We start from the raw sequence: 20,320 nt of genomic DNA, 5'->3' as shown, positions 1-20,320 counted from the left end.
TTGTCACACTAGGGTGTAGGAAGCAGACAGGTTAGTCTTGTGCAGGGTTAGCACTGTGTGCATACTGACAGAAGACAGACCTGTGGCATGTCACCTGGGACTCATGGCCTCTGTTGCCCGGCACCACATGTGAGTAATGGGTCAGGAAAACAGCCAGGGTGCCACCCCGGCTGTGCTATTCATAGAGCTAGTGAAGGATCCTAGAACAGAAGGCACAGCAGTGCTTGGAGGACGTTGTAGCCATGGTCAAGGACGGGCAGAGTCTAGGAGCTTGAAGCAGTGTCTATAAAGCAAGGCCAAAAGACAGTTGAAAATGCAGAAGTGTGGGTAGAGTAAGGCAGTGACGTGGCCGACAGGGGCAGGGGCAGGTCCATGGGCTAGCTGCTGTCCAGACTCCTTTTCTTTTCCTTTCTTCTTGTGAACTCTTTAAAGACTCTTGCCTGAAGCCCATGCCTAGATGCAGAGGCATGGCATCCCTTGGGCTCCCTGGAGAAGCCGAGGCTGGTGCTCTTGGTGGTATTGGTGGAGGCTTCCACTCCCTCACTCTGCCTGACATCACTGGCCTCCTGAATCATCCCTACCCCCCAAGTTCCCCCTTAGATGTTAATAGACTCCAGGAAGCAGGGGGGGGGGTCAGTTTCCTGCCCTTGGGAACAGTAAACTTGATGACCACCTTCCCTTCAGATGTGAGAGGTCAGCCACTATGTTAGATGCAGTCAAAGGAGTAGAAGATCCCTCCCCCTCTGGGATGAGGCTAAATGGCTTGGTTTATATCACATTCTAAGGTTTTCATTATTTTAAAATATTTCCCTAACTGGTTCTTTTAGAAACTGGTATTAAGTTTTTAAAGATGAAGACATATTTAAAACCATAGGGATCCCTTGGATTTGCTTGATGCTTTAAGCTTACCAGATCCATCTTCCACATGTTTTTACCTGGTCCAATAACAATCTTAGTAGAGCAAGCAGTACCTGATTTGATGGATGGAAAGATCTGGATTCAGAAAAGTTAGGTGCCAAAGAACACACAGCTATCAGTCATGTAGGTAATAATTATGCAACAAGGATTCATACTTAGGTCTTCCTTTTCCAAATCAAGTGCTCAAATTGAACAGAAAATAGCCCTGTTTTATCACCTATCCTATGAAAGAAGAGAACACGATGGTAAGTGAAGGAATAGAAAGTATGGATGTTGAATAAAACATGAGAATAAACAGTTTGTAAATTTAGACTTATGATCTTTATTGCAGGGCTGAGACCCAGTTCTTAACCACTCTTTGCTTGTGCCTTCTGCTGTTGGTAAATACTCCCAACATTCACCATGAAATCCCTATCTCAAGGCTAAAGGGCTGCCTTTCTCCTTTGCAGACCCCCTGCTGATCTCATCTCTGGAGACGGCTGTACCCTTGACGAATGTGAATCCCCTCATGGACAATTGGTGATGGAGGGACAGCTGGCTGCAGGGCAGCTCATCAACATGCATCACCACCGGGCCTGGGAGTCATTAGAATTCATTATAAATGACTCCGAGTCCCAGGAATCTCATTTAGCTCCCACTTAGCAGCTGGAAGAAGCTACCAGCTGTAGATGTAGGGTTTTACCCCAAAGATTTACCTGAGTGTGGGGATGAGTAGGTCAAATGATCTGATGAGAGGATGGGGGTGCTGCAGAGAAGCCTGTTTCTACCTCAGAACAGGTACCCAGAAGGTGCCACTGGGAATACCTTAAGTGTGGGCACAGTTCAGCCCTTAGTCACCCTGGGCCCAGAAACACTCAAGGATGTCTTGGCAGGCCATTGGGAAGAGGGTCGTGCACAGAGAAGGGGGAGAGATGATCAGGGAAAAGAGGGCTGTACATCAACTCAGGATCTGGCCTGATGGCCTTTTCTGCCTCAGCTACCAGGGACATCTATCACCAGTTCCTAGACTATGGGCTGAGCTCGCCATTCACTTATTCCTCTGGGAGCCTTGTGTTCCCATGGAAACCTGCTCATCTATCAAGGCTGAACCCTAATGGAAACTCAGAAGGGTCATGTGAGTTGCTTGAAGGGGAAGTTTTGATGGAGAGTGGAGCCTCCAGAGCTGTGCAGTCAGGACTTCAGCTCTTGCCACATCATGGTCATTGGCATCTTTGTGACTCCCCTTCCTGAGGATGTCATCCTGTACTGGACCTGAGTGTAGAGGCCACAAGAACCAAGTTCAATTTCTGTTCTTCTGGCCCTTCTCATGTAGCCCTTTCCTCATCGGGAATTTTCTCTTTTCCGAAAGAGGCCTCCTCCCACTTCACATTCTCATCTTCTTCTCATGGCTGTTCGAGGACAAGGGCTGGCAAACATTTCTATCAAGGTCCAGATGGTAAATATTTTGGGCTTTGCAGGCCATACGGTCTCTGTCACTGCCGCTCAGTCTGCCATTGTAGAGCAAAGGCAGCCATAGACAATATATAAATGAATGAGCGTGGCTGTGTTCCAATAAAACTTTATTTAATGACACTTGAATTGAATCTCATAGAATTTACATTGTCACAAAACATTTTTCTTCCTGTGATTGTTTTTCAACCATTTAAAAAAATAGTAAAACCACCCATAGCTCACAGGTCCTACAAAGACAGGAGGCGGGCTGGATTTGGTGAGTTGGCCACAGTATTGCCCACCCAACAATTTGCCAGGTGTTGTAGGACTAATTGGACAGTAACCATTTACCTTTGGGTAAAATTATCACTGTGTTCGTTCTCCTGGAAGCACACATGACTTGGAACTTTAAGTGCAGGTAAAAGGCCTTGTTACCTCCTGTAGGGATTTCAGGCAGCTGTGGCTGCGACAGGAGGGGCGGGAGGTGACACCAGGCAGAAGCTGCCTCTGTGTGAAATAAGGTCAGTCCTGCTGTGCAGCTATTGTCTCTTCAATGAAATGTTAGATTTAAATCCTATATGTCATTTATCTTTGAGCTCTATATAGAGAAAAAGGTCTTGCTTTGGTTTTTGTAAAAATACCAGGCTTAGATCTTTTTTGTGTGAGCTGTCATCAGCCGTTCTGATGGTTGATCCTATAAATTCATGCTTTTTAGTGTTGGCAGAGGGATTGCTTTTGTTTCTGAACAATTTCATGAAGTGTTTCTTTCAGTGGGGACTTACATAGAGCTTCAACTTTACCCATACTTTTCATCTCAGCTAGATTTTGAAGCCATGGGACCTGACGTTGTGATACAGAGGACAGATTTAGAGACCTTCCTTGGTGTGATGCTTCAGCGGAGGTTGGGGCCAGCTGCTGGCCATATTCCTTTGACCACGAGGACCACATGGCTGAGCCTCCTTCCACATTTGGTCTCCAGGTCATCCACAGTGATTAGGCATCACCTGAAACGTGGCTGGTAATCTCTGGAGTATCTCAAGGGGTTTGCTTTGTACCTTCCCTTGGGTGCATCCTGGAATAAAATTTTCCTTAAAATATTATGCCTATTTGTGGAATTTGGGAAGAAGCATAGGAAAGGAATTGGAAGCTTCACAGGAACTTGGTTTTCACTATACCCATGCTTCCTTCTGCTCCCTTCCCAGGCCCTGCATTGCATGCTGGGAGTCTTGCTAGGAAAGCTGCAGAGGGGGACTGTGCAGGCACTTGGTTTGTACAGGCACCCCCTGCAAAAGACTGCCCCACAGCACAAGGGAACACTTCGTCATTTCTCCACAAACTAGGGCCTGGGAGTCTGAGGAAAAAAATAGGTAGATTATTCATTGTAACAATGAGGCACAACTTATTTTTCTGTATTTCTTCCCAGGATGTTTGATGACACTGAGTGCACAGCAGGCAGTAGTTGCTTGCTATTATTGTTTTCAAGTTAAGCTTCTGAGGTCCTTCAGGTGTGTTAGATAAATAGCATGTTGCCCATCAGCGTGGAGCTATGCACTGGATGTTCTTTTATTCAGAAATATTTGTATAATAGTTACGTTGTACTCCACAGATAGAACTATCAACTGTTCAATCCTTTGACATGAGGATACATATAGACCACAAACTAGGGCCTGGGATGTGTCACAAAACATTTTTCTTCCTGTGATTGTTTTTCAACCATTTAAAAAAATAGTAAAACCACCTTTAGCTCACAGGTCCTACAAAGACAGGAGGTGGGCTGGATTTGGTGAGTTGGCTACAGTATTGCCCACCCAACAATTTGCCGGGTGTTGAAGGACTAATTGGACAGTAACCATTTACCTTTGGGTAAATGGAATTTAACAGGTTGAATGAATGGGTTAGAACTGTGGAACTTTGAAAGTTATTCTGGTAAGGAAAATCTTTCCAATTTGCTTTTCCAGCTTTGAGTTTTTGTTAGCTTGATTTTTAAACAATTAGGGAATATTTATGTGTTTAGGATTTCTCACAATATTTTAAAGAAAACTTAATTTGAAGTAGCTTAAGATCTACAAGATGTTGTACAAGTAGAGCAGAGTTTCAGTGTGCCTCAGCCCGCTTCCTCCAGGTGGGCCGCCTCACACCGTACATTGCTAAAGCGTTGGTGTAACACTCTCAGCTCAAATGCAGATTTTGGATTTCACCAGTTACTGCATGCACTTTGTTCTATGGAGCCGCTCTGAGAAAGGTTCTCACATGACCTGGAATCATCGAGCTGCTCCCTCAAACAGCCAGGTGAAAAGCTTTCCAAGCCTCCTTGAGGTGATGAATTTTTTAAAAAATATATATTCATGTGACAAATTATAGAGTTTTTTTGAATGTTAAAACAACTGAATACCTTGAATCAACCTAGCATGGTCATGATTACTATATATTCCAAATTCAGTATTATTGAAGGATCTTTAAATTTATATTCAGAAGAAAGACTTGTGTGTAGATTTCATGTGCTGTTTTGGGGTTTTGACATCAGAGTAATGTGGTTCTTATGGGATGAGAAAAACATTCCTGCCTTAAGTGTATCTGGAATTTCCCAGTGACCATTTATGAGCCTGGAGTTTTCTATGTCAGATTTTCTGTTTCTTATGTTTCTTTTGGTAGTTCATATCTTTCAAGGCATGTCTAGTACTAATTTCTTGCCTCTCAGCTCTGAGTACACCCTTCTTTTTAAGCTCTGAGATAAACAAAGGGATTTCCTGACTTGGTCTCAGGCCATGTGATCATGCTGTGAAGCGTTCTCGGTAGAGGACACGGGGGAGACACTGCTGGAGGAAGTCTCTCTGGCCACTGGTGCTGTGGGTCACGGTCAGAGGCTTGAGAACCTCTGGGGTCACCTATCCCCACCATGTGCCCAGAACATAGTTTCTCTGTGCCTTTACAGCCTTGGTCTGGTGATCATTTTCCCACAGTCTCTCAACAGGGGGCCAGAGCCCTGGGCTGCCAGGCCTTTGCTGCTCCTGCCATGGCTGTGCCTGGAGCCCCTGCAGATGCTCCCAAGACCTCCTGTCTCCTTCAGGGTCTGGACACCCCTGCAGGAGCACAGCAACGTCACTGGTTGCTGACTACTGCATCCTAGTTGGGTGGCCTATTGCTGGCCAGCACTTCCAGGTCATTTCTCGCTGTCCAGTGGCTGAAGCCCTCCTTCCTCAGTAGGTCGCCTCCTTCCAGGCTCGTCCTTCCTTGGTCCTCCTTCAGCCCTTGTGGGAGCCGCTCTGGAAATACACACCCTTAAGTCCTGAGGAGAGATACTGAACAATTATCGTGCCCCGCATAACTTGGGCTTTACCTCCTCTCGGGTAATGAGGCGTGGCTCCAGGAGCAGGCGTCACCCGGTGGGGTTGAGTTACACTCACCTGTTCCTTTGTAATCCTACCTCTTTGCCCTTTTTGGGATAGAATGTTCCATGGAACCTCCTCCTGTGTGTCCCCTATATAAGAATAAAGAAGTGTCTGTTCAAGTCCTTGGCCCATTTATTGATTGGGTTATTTGTTTTTTTTTTTTTTTTGGTGTTTAGCTTTTTGAGTTCTTTATAGACCCTACAGATTAGTGCTTTATCTGATGTGTGAGGGGTAAAAATTTGCTCCCAGGATGTAGGCTCTCTGTCCACCTCACAGATTGTTTCTTTTACTGAGAAGAAACTTTTTAGTTTGAGTCCATGCCATTTATTGATTCTTGATTTTAATTCTTGTGCCAAAGGAGTCTTATTAAGGAAGTTGGAGTCTAATCCCACATGATGGAGATTAGGGCCTACTTTTTTTCTATTAGACATAGGGTCTCTGGTTTTATTCCTAGGTCCTTGATCCAATTGAGTTGAGTTTTGAGAAATGCAAATCAAAACTACTCTAAGATTTCATCTCACTCCAGTCAGAATGGCAGCTATTAAGAACACAAACAACAATAAGTGTTGGCAAGGATGTGAGGAGAGAGGCACATTCATACACTGCTGGTGGGACTGCAAATTGGTGCAGCCAATATGGAAAGCAGTATGGAGATTCCTTGGAAAATGGGGACAATTGGAACCACCATTTGATCCAGCTATCCCTCTCCTCGGTCTATACCCAAAGGACTTAAAAACAGTATATTACAGGGACACGGCCACATCAATGTTTATAGCAGCTATAATAAACATTCACAATAGCTAAACTGTGGAACCAACCTAGATGCCCTTCAATAGATGAATGGATAAAAAAAATGTGGCATATATACACAATGGAATATTACTCAGCAATAAGAGAGAATAAAATCATGGCCTTTGCAGGTAAATGGATGGAGTTAGAGAAGATAATGCTAAGTTAGCCAATCCTAAATCCCAAATGCCAAATGTTATCTCTGATATAAGGAGGCTGATTCATAGTGGGATAGGGAGGGGAAGTATGGGAGGAATAGATGAACTCTAGATAGGGCAGAGGGGTGGGAGAAGAAGGGAGGGGGCATGGGTTAGAAATTATGGTAGAATGTGATGGACTTCATTATCCAAAGTACATGTATGAAGACATGAATTGGTATGAACATACTTTGTATACAACCAGAGTTATGAAAAATTATGCTCCATATGTGTAATAAGAATTGTAATGCATTCTGCTGTCATATATAAATTTTAAAAATCAATAAAATTAAAAACCAAAGATTTTTAAAAAAGGAATAAAGAATTCCTGTAGTTCTCTCTCTTTCCACAGACCCCAAGGTCACAGAGCCATCCCAGGATTTTGAAAAGGTACTTCTGTGTGTTTGTGTGCTTTCTTTGCCATTTTCTTGAGTTATTGGAATAGTCAGATTTGTGAACCCAGCATAGGTCACCAGCTTGGATGGACGGCGACAAGCCCTGGGATGCAGGGAGAGTTTCCTTAGGTCACACAGCGATCTGTCATCACTGTTGGTGTTCTGTGTGGCAGACTTCCTCTCTTTGGCCTGCTCTGTGGTTTGTGTCTCCTGATTGGATCCAGGCTGCTACACAAGGATTTCTTGTAAGCACTGTTGGGTGAGACCTGTCACCTGTGGTTCTGGCTCTCAGTTTCTGAAGGATGAGAGACATTGCTCTACATTCAGCTATTTTCTCTCCATTCTTTATCCCTCCTCTCTGTGTTTACACCTGGAACTTAACTAAAAGGAGGGAGGGGAGAGAAGTGTGGTGAGTGACATTTCTGCCGTCAGTGGACAGGACATGGTTCCAAGCATCACTGAGGGGACCAGCCTCAGCTTTAGTCTTGCAGGGTTTCATGGCAGTTAGCAGAGACTTTAGAGTTTCTAGAGATACTGTGGACCCAGCATGTAATAGAATATCACTATTTTACTGCTTAGAATAGGGTACTAGAACCTTAAGCTACTCATGGAAGAAGTATCCAGGCCAAAATATAGCCTACTGGATGAAGTATCCACACTAAAAGGTAGTTCTTATCCAGCAACAATTAAATTGTTGAGGTTGTATTTTATTCCCATATAAAAGAGGGGAAAACAAATTTCTCATAACATGACTCTGAAGAGAAATAGTCCAACCGTCTTTTTACTTTCATTTATCCAAAGAAAAAAACCCCCCAAACTCAACTAAACAACCAGTCAACCACACAAAACCCCACCGAAACACAGAAAATTCTCTTCATTGTAGTTAGGCCTTTGGCATGAATTTAAATTTAGCCTCCCTGGAATTTTGGAAAAACATTTTTCTTCATTGTTTCTGTAAGCCCCATGAAGCAGAGATATAACTTCCCCCAAACAAAACAGCAGGAAAAGCAGAGAACAATCCCCTGGATAATGCAAATGAATAAAAATTGCCAGAATTATTGCAAAAGTGCTAACAGCCCTCCTTTGATATTTTACACACTATCCCTAGACTTTGGTGGTTCAGAAGTGCCTGTTTCAGCAATGCCAGCACACTAGGGAACAAAGTGTGTGGAAAAAATCAACTGCATAGAGATAGTCTCCAACTTAGAAATGGGTCAGGTTCCAGGGGTTGATTTGTAAATCACTTAGACTGGAAATATATATTTTCCTGTGGAAATTAGCTTCATAAAAGATGGTTTGCTTTCTTGGCATATGCCATTAATTTTTGTTTGCAATAAAGGCATTCTTTTTGCTTTATTAGAACACATTAGTATATTAATTTTCTGTTGCTGTGTCACCAATTATTCCAAAATGTGCAGCTTAAAGCAGTCATCTATGACCTCATGTTTTCTTTGGGTCAGGAATCTGGCATGGCCTTGCTGGGTGCCTCAGGGTCCCTTGCAAGGCTACCATTAAGGTGTCAGTTGCATTACATCTTGGGGGGCCTCAATGTCTCACACATGGGCCATATAAGAGAGTGCACCCTAGTGTACTACATTCAGCTCTTTTCTCTCCATTCCTTAACCCGTCTCTCTGTGTTTACACCTGGAAGTTAACTAAGAGGTAACATATAACCTGCTCTCAGAATTGGCCTCCCAGTGTCCTGTTGTGTTCTGTTCAACAGAAGTGCATCACCAAGTCCAGGCCACACTCCAGGGGGAAAGGAATCAAGCTCCACCTATGGACAGAGCAGTATCAGAGATTTATGGCAATGGGAGGTGTGTTAGTCAGCTTTTTGTTGCTGTGACCAAAATATCTGATAAGAACAATTTAAGAGGAGGGAACGACTTATTTTGGCTCTCAGTTTCAGAAGTTTCAGTTCACGGTCAGCTGGCTCTATTGCTTGGCCCCAAGGTAAAGTGGAACATTGTGGCGGAAGGTTGTGGAGGGGGAAAGTTGTTCTGCTTATGGCAGCCAGGGAGCAGGAAGAGGGAGAAGAAGAGGTCAGGGACAAGAAATACCCTTCAGGACATTCCTCCAGTGACCTACTTCCTCTAACCATGCCTCACCATTTACAAGTTTCTCCCATTTCCCAGTAGGTCCGTTTAGCTAGCAGTGGATTAATCCACTGATGAGATCAGAACCCTCATGATCCAAACACTTCCTTAAAACCCCACCACTGAACATGGCTGCACTGGGGATCAATCCCTCAACACGTGAGTCTTTAGGACCACTTCTTATCCAAATCATAGCAGGAAGATCTGTTCAAGCTTGCTGATCCCTTGCTAACATTGAACCTTTGGATGAGGCTGCAGTCTAGCTAGCACCTGGGTTGCAGCTGTGTGGGAGTCCTAAGTCAGGACCACCCAACTGCATACCCTAGGATGAAATTGACCTCTGAATTTGGAATGTAACTTGCGTTTGAATGGTGTGGCTGTGCATCAATGAATTTCCTTCAAGGTGGCTCCAAGGAGGCTACATTTTTCCATAAGGCTGAGTGGAACAGTGGGAGATATTTTTCTATAATCAGGCTAATAGTTGTGCAGCTTGGGAAAGAAGGGCAGTGCTTTATTTTCCTCTCTTATACCTTTCAACAAACATGACCACTATGAAAGGTATCTTCTTGATGCTACAGGGTAGAACTTAGAATGAAGCAGTGTTATATAAATGGTGATTAGAATCCCAAGGAAGAGTTATATTTGATACTTGTTGTAGACTGAGTAGGCACTTGTGAGCTAGCTCACCACTTGATACCAGCATGTTCCTGGAAAAATGAATTTGGTATCCCAGATCTCTTTCTTGATTGTGACTCATTTTTAAGTTTGCGACTTGCCTGTCCTCCCCAGAAATCATTCCAACAATAGTTTACATTTTGAGCTATCAACCTTTTGGAAAGAGAAAGTGATAGAAAATAAAGATTACTGTGATTTACTCTTAGCACTAGGAGTCTGGTAGACCTGATTCTTCTCAAGATCAGATTTTCTGCAGGGCCTGTGCCAAGATCTCTTAATAGTTCAGGTTTGCTGGTCATGGTTGTCTTCTGCATCTCCAGAACTCTTAGGTCTTAATCAGGTGCCCTAAAGACATTCAGTTAGACTCAGCCCAGGAGAAACATTTAGCCTGCCTTGGACCCCCTACTCCCCATGTCTTTGGGAAGCTGGATGCCTTTGCAGAGACACCATTTGGACCCTCAAACTGAACTGCAAGGAAGCTTCCCGCCTCTGCCTCTCCTGTGTTTGGTATTTTCAGACATGCCTCTCATTTTATTCAGGAATGCTCCTGTCGGTCAACAGAGAATTGGTCTAGGGAGTGTCCATGGCTTGAATAAATGATGCTTAAGCACATATTAAAGGTAGAAGACAGGTAGAGGGCTCTGTGCCCATGTCCCTATCCTTCATAAAGTCAGATGCCCAGAAGCATGTGGGGAGGGCCACCCACTTCCACTAACTTCCTCTAGTTAATATGTTGTGGTTTGCACAGAAAGACAAGTGTGAAAAATACCATAAAATGCCTCTCTGTGCCATTTGTAGACCCACAGTTGAAGATTTTGTTCATTATGTTTCTTAATATGAATATCTTGCTGGGTTATCCAACTTTTCTTAATGAGTCATGAGGCGAGCCTGCTATCTCAGAAGGCCAGGTCCTTAGGGGAAATTTTCAGAGCAGCTGATTTACATGTGCTGTCTAAGAGTTGGATTTTTTTTTTAAAATCAATTGAAAGTTTCATAGTAAAAACTTAATTTTTAAAGGGAAATGTAGAATGTCTGAAGTGCTTTTTACATTCTGATGGTAAACATCTAAAGCAGATTTTGAAATACCCTTATCTGTGTTGTAGAGGAAAATAGTAAGGCAGATGGAAATAGAAAGGATGAGAGGTAGGAGGACAGAGAAAAAATCAAAGAGGTCACCAATTCCAGAAAGGCAGCATGTGTGCTGGTGTCCTAGCCTCTGTTCTTGCCCTCTGCTCTCTAAGAAGAGGAAACCCCAAACACCTTTATTTTTATTTTTGATAATTTTTAATTCTATCTAAAATTTGGAATGATTGATTCTCTTAAAATCCTTTCCTCCTTGAAAAGGGGACAGGGAACATGTTGCTCTGGAGGCTGCGGAGCTGTTTTAGAGAGGGTGCTGGGACACCTCTCGTGGAGGGGTTTCAGGGTGCCCCAAACCCATTCTAAAGAGGTCTGGGTTATGCTGTGGTGTGAAGCTTGTGAGTGGGATCACGAGGGGGTGGGTGCGTGGTGCTGGGACTGGGTGCTGCGGAGCCGCAGGCAGGTCTGAGCTTCGCGGCTGCTGCCTGCATTCCTTTGTCTTAGCGCAGCTGTCACCCAGGAGAGGCTCCTGGGCTCCCAAGTGTCCCTAGACTTGCTTTTTCTATTTCCCAATAAGCAATACATCACATGGAACAGAGCTCAAAAGTCTTAATCAGGTGCCCTAAAGACATTCAGTTAGACTCAGCCCAGGAGTATTGGTATTGGGGATGGAACTCAGGGGCACCTAACCACTGAGCCACATCCCCAACCCAATTTTGTATTTTTTAAAAATTTTGATTTGTTATATATGACAACAGAATGCATTACAATTCATATTACACATACAAAGCACAATTTTTCATATCTCTGGTTGTACACAAAGTAGAGTCACATCTTTTGTGTCTTACGTGTACTTAGGGTAATGATAACCATCGTATTCCACCCTATTTTGTATTTTATTTAGAGTCAGAGTCTCACTGAGTTGCTTAGGACCTTGCTAAGTTGCCGAGGCTGGCTTTGAACTTGTGATCCTCCTGCCTCAGCCTCCTGTTCTTTTTTAACAAGTTGTGGTGTGTTCCGCATTTTCTCCTGCACCGTTTCCCTCTGTCAGGGTGTCTATTACTGCACAACTAATCATGTTACGCAGAAGCTTCATGCCAGTCTTTACATGTAGCCCCGACTATGCGTGCACGTAAGCAAAGAACCTGCATTTTGCTTTGTGGAAGCAAAGAACCTGCATTTTGCTTTGTGGAAGCTGATCTTCAATGAACCATGTTAGTGTTTCATCTATGAATATTTTATTCCCCTCAGAATCTTTTCTTTCCTTCTGACCCCAACAATGTGCAATAACTGGAAAAATTGGAAGCCTTCTTTTAATGGAAGTCAGGCTGAGCAAGGCCGATATCTGTGTCCATTTCTGGGATGATTTCTTTTTCTGGATTCTAAAGTCACACGTTCACAACTGTGTTTCTTCATTCCTAATATGAAAAGAGAGTGGAGACGAGTGTGCTGTGAGGTATAACATATCCCACACTCCATTTTCAATTAATAGCTTCAGCCAAGAAATAAAGCCAGACTTCCTCTTTGAGGGAGAACTAGAGAGCCAATAGGGCTGACCTCAGCCCATGGCAGGCAGAGAGACAGTGCTGATAGGGACGTTGGGAGAAAGGCTGGTGTTGTCCAGGGACAGACTGCACGGGGAGGGGAGGGCAGGGCGGTCAGGCTCGGCTGAGCACCAACCCCACCATTCACACCATTAGAGTGGGGACAAGGTGGGGCAGTTCTTGGGCCACTCCCATCCAGCTGCTGACTGACAGATGACAGGGCCTTGCCCGACCAGCAGGTAAACCTCATCCCATCAAGGACAGCGAGCTCTTTGCTTAGGGCCGCTGACATGTTCACAAGGAAAAGAGGAAGGATCCGCCACCTGCTGTGGGACGTCTCTAGAACCACGTGCTGCATCCTCTCTGGTCTCAGGTGGAACTGTCTGTAAGAGTAGATTTCAGGGTGTTCTAGAGGCACACAGCCAGGTTCCAAAGAGGTAATGTGTCTCTTTGACAGAATGAAGGAACACTTTGGTGGGCTGCAGCCTTAATTGCCTTCCTAGGACTTCACTCTGCACAAGGCTGAATATTTTAATATAGTCGAACCAACAACCCCTGCTGGGGAGAAAGTCAATAGCTGTGCTTTGTGGGTATGCAGAGAGTAAAGCAATGCCAGCCAGCAAAGCCAGGTTCCTCCGGGTCTTTGAGGGGCAATATTTAAAAAAAGAAATAGGAAGTATGATTTCTCTGTGATCCTTCATAGGTACACTTACCATTCATCTTAAAAATCTAAAATACGTTTTAGAATTGTCAGAGGACACGCCCCTTAGTCACAGGAACTCATCCTGGCTCCTCACGTGTTTCAGCACTGGTGTTTGCAGGAGGATGTCATGTGCATCAGGTAGAAATGTAGATCTTAATCCTTAAAATAACCCCATTTTAAATGTAATTTCTGCTTTTAATATTATCTAATTTTGATAGTGATTAGGAATTACTTGGGTTAATGGGGAGATTTTTGTAAAAGGTAGAAATTTCCCATCAATTAAAATAATATTATATACTCTCACAGACGCTTCAGTTAGACATGGTTCTTAAAAGTGGTAATTAATAATTCTTCTAAAAGTAAAGCCAGAATTCTTCAGCAGATGAAGTGATAAGGGTGGAGCTTTTCTGGGGTCCCGTGGCGTGGGCTGGGCGTCCAGGTTGCTCTAAGGGCACTGGGTGTCCTGGTGGCTGGGAAGCCAGGTGCTGGGTTGATTATGGCCCTCAAGAGTGGGCCGGGGCCTCACGGGTGGGTGAGGGGTGAAGAGCAGGCAGGGTTGCATCTTGCTCTCTGTGTTGCCACCTTGAAGCACAGTAGCTGGCACCGACCCCTTTCCTGTCTCGTGCTAGGGCTGCCGTGTGCCCCTAGTGCCCCCTGTCACCCTTCCTTCATTCTTCTACACGTGTGTCCCTAGGACTTGCTGAGCTCCAGTTCCCTCCCAAGAGGAGCAATGGCTTGAGCCCAGCAGAGGAGTGAGCAGGCAGCCAGAGAGCTGCCTCAGGTTCCTGTGGAGTCGAGCAGCCCGAGCTCTGCAGCCAAGGGCAAGAGCGAGGTCAGGTACTCAGGACTCTGGAAAGGAAGGGCCCCTCTGGAGTCCTTATGCGATGAAGCCGGACAGAAGCTGGGCACTGACTAGTCTCCTGTCAGAGCAGGTTGCTGCTTCTCTTGTTCTTTCTACTCAGAGAAAATGGACTTGAAAGTTGGAGGACATTCCATATGTACGGCTCCAAGAGTCACCTTCTTTCTCAGTGTTGCTTTTGTTTTTTTTTTCCCTTTCCCTTTTTCTGGTTAACTGACGGCCAAAGAAACATGTACTTAAGAAAAAAAATGAGAGTACATAGAAGAAAAAGGGGCTGGGAATGTGGTTCAGTGGTCAAAGTGCTTGGCCAGCATGTGTGAGGCCCCGGGTTCAATAGCACCACACACACACACACACACACACACACACAAAGAAAAAATTCCCCATGAGTCATCATGGAGAAGTGGCTGCTATTATATTTCTTACTATGTTTCCTTCCAGTCTTTTTCCTGCGTCTTCATTCTTCACTTAGTTGAGTAGGATACTTTAAAATTTTTTTTTCCTACTTGACCGTATGTTATTACCATTTCCTGATGCCATGGAAAATTATTTATGATTATTCTTTATAAATTGATAATACCCAGTCAAGAGGAGCATGGACCACAGTAATAGACTGAGGGTCTGGGACCTATTCTCTAAATAATGTTTTTTAAAAAAATGTTTTTATAGTTACAAATAGACAGAATGACTTTATTTTGTTTATTTTTATGTGGTGCTGAGGATCGAACCCAGTGCCTCATGCATGCTAGGCAAGCGCTCTGCCACTGAGCTACAGCCCCAGCCCCTACTAAATAATCTTATTAGAGCTGTGTCCGTTTACCTTTTTGTTAACCTTCCCTTTAAAATACAGTAGCTTCCAATTATAGGAACAGTGAGGGACAAAAACAGAACCCCATGCCTCTGGGCATCTGTGACGAGAATTCCCCTCCTCTCCCAGGACCCCTGTCCCATAGCTGAGTGTCCCTCAAACCATCCTCAATGCTGTGGAGGACATCTGGGCCAGGGTCTGGTCAGGGTTCTTGAGGGACCCTCCCCTGGAGATGGAAGAGGCAGGTCCAGGATGAGGTTTTTTTTTTTTTTTTGGCGGGGGGCAGTCTGACTTGTACTGAGATGCCTTGAATTTGAGCTGAAAAAAGAACTTCAAAGAAACAAAAAATGAGGGGAATTGGGAGACCATAATCTGTTTGAAAGGTGACATATTTTTATTACCATACCGGTGAACTAAGTTGCTCCAGTCCCATGAGACCACCAATTACCACTGATAACTCAGTAGCAGCCTGACTGATTGGTGGTGCCCATTGGTACCCAGTCAAGAGGAGCGTGGACCACAGTAATAGACTGAGGGTCTGGGACCTATTCTCTCACCCCCACCACCCTTCCCTGCTTTTTGCCAACCCCTCTTATCCAGAAGATAAGAATTTTAGCTAACATAATTTGAGTATAGGACAGGGAGATACTTATGATGGGTAATTTATGCCTGAATTTGAAATATTTCAGGTACATTATTGAAATTTTCTGAGAACTATTAATTGTACAATGAATGGGGCTTCTCTGTGGTGTTGCTTCACATGCATCTACTGTGATTGAGCACGTCCATCCTCCCCCTACTCTCTCCTGTCCTCCCCACTCACCCCTCCCTGAACTGTACCTTCCTTCAAGGAAAAAAAAAAACAGTTTTTAAAATTTCAACCATATTGGATATTCACAAACAAAAGAAAAGGCAATATTGGTGCCATTTTCTAAAGCTTTTGAGCATGTCCCCCAAGTCCCCTTCAACATCTCCACTGAAGTTGACTTTGACCTGGTTTTGCTCTAATTAACCTTTCTGCTCCTCAAGCACTAGGATTTCAAGATAAATGGAAATATATTCCTTGTCCTCGTATACCCTTGACGGAGGACAAGTCACCACCAACAGAGGCTTTCTGTCCTCTTGGAGCATGTGGCTTTGGAATGTGCCCCAAGGGAGCAGAGAGCAAGGGCAGGGACATGCACCCAACCATTCAGAATGGAGGCCTCTACCTGTAGTGACTTGTCAACAGATGTCCCTGCCTGTCAGACCCTCCTGGTCTTCATTTTATACCCTGCTGGCAATCAATAGTTAGGACCCAACCACTGAATGGCTTCTCTGTTTAGTGAACGTGATTGCTTCTGTGATAAAGAATGTCACTAATTCTGAAACAGAAATTTATATAAATGCTGGCATTTACATATGCCCACCCTTCTCCTGAATCTTACTTGACCTATATAAGATATTTAAAGGATCTCTGGTTCTTTGGCCCTCAAATACGTGCCTTAGAATTTCAATGGGAAAATGCCTTGAGAGATTCAGCCTTGGTTTCCAGGATTAGAAGTGCCAGTGCTGGATTTTAAAGAACTTGCCATTCTTTCACAGGGTGGAAGGTAGCCCTCAGCGTCCTCCTCATTCTTTTATCTCTAAAGCTATATATAGTACTCCCCCTTATCCAAAGCCTCACTTTTCAAGGTTTTAGTTACTTGATCAACTGTTATCCAAAAATATTAAATGAAAAATTCCAGAAATAAATCATACATTCATTTCAAATTGTGTGCTGTTCTGAGTGCCACCACCCTGCTCTGTCTTGCCTGGGCATGTGTCGTCCCTTTGTCTAGTGTGTCCATGTTGCATATGCTTCCCACCCTTGGCCACTTAGCAGCCGTCTTGGTTATGAGGCTGGCCACTGTGGTATTGCAGTGCTTGTGCTCAAGGAGCCTGGATTTTATTCCCACCCCAGAGGGCATGAGCAGAGAGGCAAATGGGCGCCAGGGCACGGATCATGGAAGGACAGATGGCCTCTGATGCGGTGGCAACGCTGCAGTGCATGTAGGAGAAAGCCTGGTACCTTCAGGGTCCAGTGCTGTCTGTTGCTTCAGGCACCCACTTGGGGCTGTGCCCAGTGATAAGGGGGCGCTGCTGTATGGGGTTTAAGAGGGTTTTATAGCAACTTGTCATGCAGAAATGAGAAGGAAATGGCTTCTTTCTTTGTTCCATCTTTCTGGTTTTTTCACTTAGACTAAGAGTTTACAAGGTGATTTCATTTCATTTTCTATCCCTAAATGGCAAGAAGCTCTGTGGAGTGTTAAGTGTGGAAAGGATTTTGTGATCGCATTTGGGGATAATGAAAGGATGCTGTGGTTGATTAGTGCTGTCTTCCACGAGCATGGATATGGAGGCAGCTGTCCCATGCCTGACTCAGATCTTGCTGTGAACAGAAAGTTCACACACAGATGATGATACCAGCCTCAAGGTTATGTGCCATATGTTGTGTGTTGGGCTTTACATTTTAAAATAATTTCATTCACAAAACCACCCACAAGGTAGGTACAAGTGGGAAAAATACAATGAAGAAATGCTCACAATAGAAAACAGAGGCACAGAAAGTTACGTGACTAAGACAAGGTCACATAGCCAGGGCTGGGAGAGGTTCAAAGTCAGGCAATCTTGTCCCAGAACCCAGGCTGTCACTGGCTTGCTAATGCTGAGCCAGCTGCCACTGGGCTGACGCAAGACGCAGCTGTGCTTCAGAAGAAAGTGCAAACTCCAGTTTACAGGGCCTGGGCCCCGGAGGAGAACCTCCTCAGTGAGGAGGGGCGGCGACAAACCTCCTTCCCCAGCGTGAGCATTTCCCTGCTCCCACCTCCACGTCCACTCCTCAGCAGAGTGGGTGGATGGAAAAGGAGCAGCTGGGGCCTTAAGGGAGGGACAGGGGACTCCCTGGTCTCCACCTGGCTGTGAGGCTAGGACATTGCGTCTAGTCACATGCCACAGACTAACTTTCGAGTGACGACAGATTGCATATACAGTGGTTGCCCATAAAATGAGGCCACGAGTGCCATCATTGCTGTCTTGTTTGTGTAAGTGCACTCTGCGATGTTCGATGTTCGCCCAGTGATGGAAACCGCTTACCAACCCGTCTCTTGGAAGGTACCCTGTCAGCAAGCGACATGTCAAATAAATCTTTCATAATGGCAGAATAGAGACTTATAGATACCAGTGGCCTCATTTACTAACAAATCCTTACCGCACACCTGCTCCCTGTGGGTCCCGGCTGGGATCCTGGGTCCTGGAATGAGCCACAGGAAGAACCAGGCCCTCCCTGAGCTTAGGGTCCACTCATTGGTATGGCCTTTGTCCAAATAGTGACGTGAGTGTAAAGTGCAGCCCTGGCAAGCAGGCAGAGGAGAAGCTTGTACCAAGGTTTCATGGGGGCACTAGGAGAAGGATGAGGGGCCAAGGTGATAGTCCGTGCAGGTCCTGGAAGCCATGCTAAAGAGTTGTAGCCTAAGAGTAGTGGGAAGTGGAAGGTGGGGAGGGCATTGGGTGGGGTTTGTGCCATAATTAGGTTTGTTCCATGTTGCGGGGCAGTTGTGGCTGCTTTGAGAAGAGTGATTGGAAAGAGGGATCTGGAAAGGTTAGGAGGCCATTGTCGAGGTCCAGATAAGGAGGTCATGATGGCAGGACAGGAGTGGCTTGGGTGGTGACGGGTAGAGGAAAGGGACTCTAAAGAGGTAGAGGAGGTGAAATCAGCTAGGATTGGGTGGCTCGGATGTGGGCACTGAGGAGAAAGAAGGGCACCGCTGACAAGGAATAAGAGATGGCGGGTCTGTCCCTAATGCAGGGGTGTGGAGGGGACTCAGTTCTGCATGGCGGGCAGTCCTCTGTGCTGTCCAGGTGGCCCACGGAGGTGTCAGAGGGGCTGCACTTTTTTATGAACACATGCAGTGTTTCACTCGGGCCATAGAAGAGCCTTGCTGTCCTGGGAACCAACTCCTAAGGGAAAATGTAGAAGTCTATAGCTTTGTTGATTTTTGAAATTTAAACATGTTTTTTCCCTAGACATTAAGTAAATAACCTACCTGTGACAAAGGAAATGAATAAAAATAAAAATAAATACCTAGCACAATCTTCTTGTTTTCGTTTTGCATGTTTTTCTGCCCATCTTTTCTGATGTCATTCAAATTTCATTTAGTTGTCATTATAATCTACATAAAAGGCACAATAGAATTATTTTCCCTTATCAATATCCAAATGTTTTCCTTCATCTCTACAGAGCTTTCAGGGTCATATTCAAACTATGTTGTGTAGTATTCCATTCGTTTGAAAAATCATGAATGGCAATTTTTAAGCATTTAGTTGATTTTAAGATTTCATTGTAACAAGTTAGACTTCAAATGCATATTGTTGCAAGTGGCACCTGTTTTTCCTCCTGCATTTTTCCTTAGGTTCAAAGTTCTTTCAAGTGGGCATGGTGGGTTAGGGGGTTGAATGGATCCCTGAGTCCTGAGTGGGTAAAGATACCCTTTCAGAACCACTGGTGGGTGCCGTGGGGGGTCTAACCAGAGGGCAGAACTTGGACCTCTGCACCGTAGCTCCTCGTGTTCCTTGGAGTTCAGTGACAGTGGTCCTAACCGCATTAGTGAGTGCTTGACAAGTCACCTGGGACCTTCCACCGTGACTCTGCAGTGTGCACAGCCGAGGACCTCAGGCAGGCTGCGCAGCCCAGGGCTTGCACTCTGAACCTGCGCTGCGCTTTCCTTTTCCCCGGGGCTTCATGCTCTTAGGATCACACCACAGTTACTCACAAGGAAGCTGTGGAAGTGCCTGAAGAACTGGTGGAGCCCTGAGGGGCGTGTGAACTGAGCCTGCGGGGTCTAAAGCACTTGTGCAGAGCTGAAGAGGGTCCCCCATGTTTGGATGGGGATCGAGGCCTCCCATAGGCTGATCCAGCCCTGGTCCGTCCTTGGTCACCCTTGCTTCCCAGCGTAACCCTGAACCACAGCCGGGCTATCCTGTTCCCTGGCTCAGGAGGTCCTCTGTTCCTTGCTCACATCCTGGCCCACCCCCCTGCCCAGCCCTCTCTCTCCTACCTGAGTGGCTCTCCTCTTGTCTCCTGCACCCATTCCCCAGTCTGCTCCCCTCCCCATGAGCTCCTCCCACTCCACACCCCAGGACTGTGCTGAATCATAAGCTTCCTGTCATGTTTGTTTTTGAAATGTTTGCCTCTAAGGTAGCTATTGTCCTCAAGGGCAGCAGCCATGTCATACTTCCCAGGAGCCTCACTTTAGTGCTGAGTCCTTCTCCATCGCTCAGCAAGCCTAAGGTGACCCCTTAAACTGCAATGCATGTGTGGAAGCAGTGTGGCTGTTCCTCTCCTGTATTTCCTACCTAAATGCTTGTATTCAAAAAGAGCTGAGGCTACTATTAAAATCCTCCTAGATGGAGGTACTC

The 20,320-nt window shown here is 45.2% G+C and overlaps 1 protein-coding gene across 4 annotated transcripts in view; it reads left to right on the top strand.

Moving 5' to 3' along the window:
- The window catches only part of LOC124078531 (mitochondrial peptide methionine sulfoxide reductase), a 230,007-nt gene that overhangs the window by 112,122 nt on the left and 97,565 nt on the right, over window positions 1-20,320 (top strand). The gene's annotated exons all lie outside the window — the stretch shown is intronic.

This window comes from Marmota monax, unplaced genomic scaffold (genome assembly GCF_021218885.2).
Source record: "Marmota monax isolate L192 unplaced genomic scaffold, Marmota_monax_Labrador192_F-V1.1 WCK01_AAM20220418_F8-fsc00347, whole genome shotgun sequence".
NCBI lineage: Eukaryota > Metazoa > Chordata > Mammalia > Rodentia > Sciuridae > Marmota > Marmota monax.
This window is presented reverse-complemented; position numbering and strand designations above follow the sequence as displayed.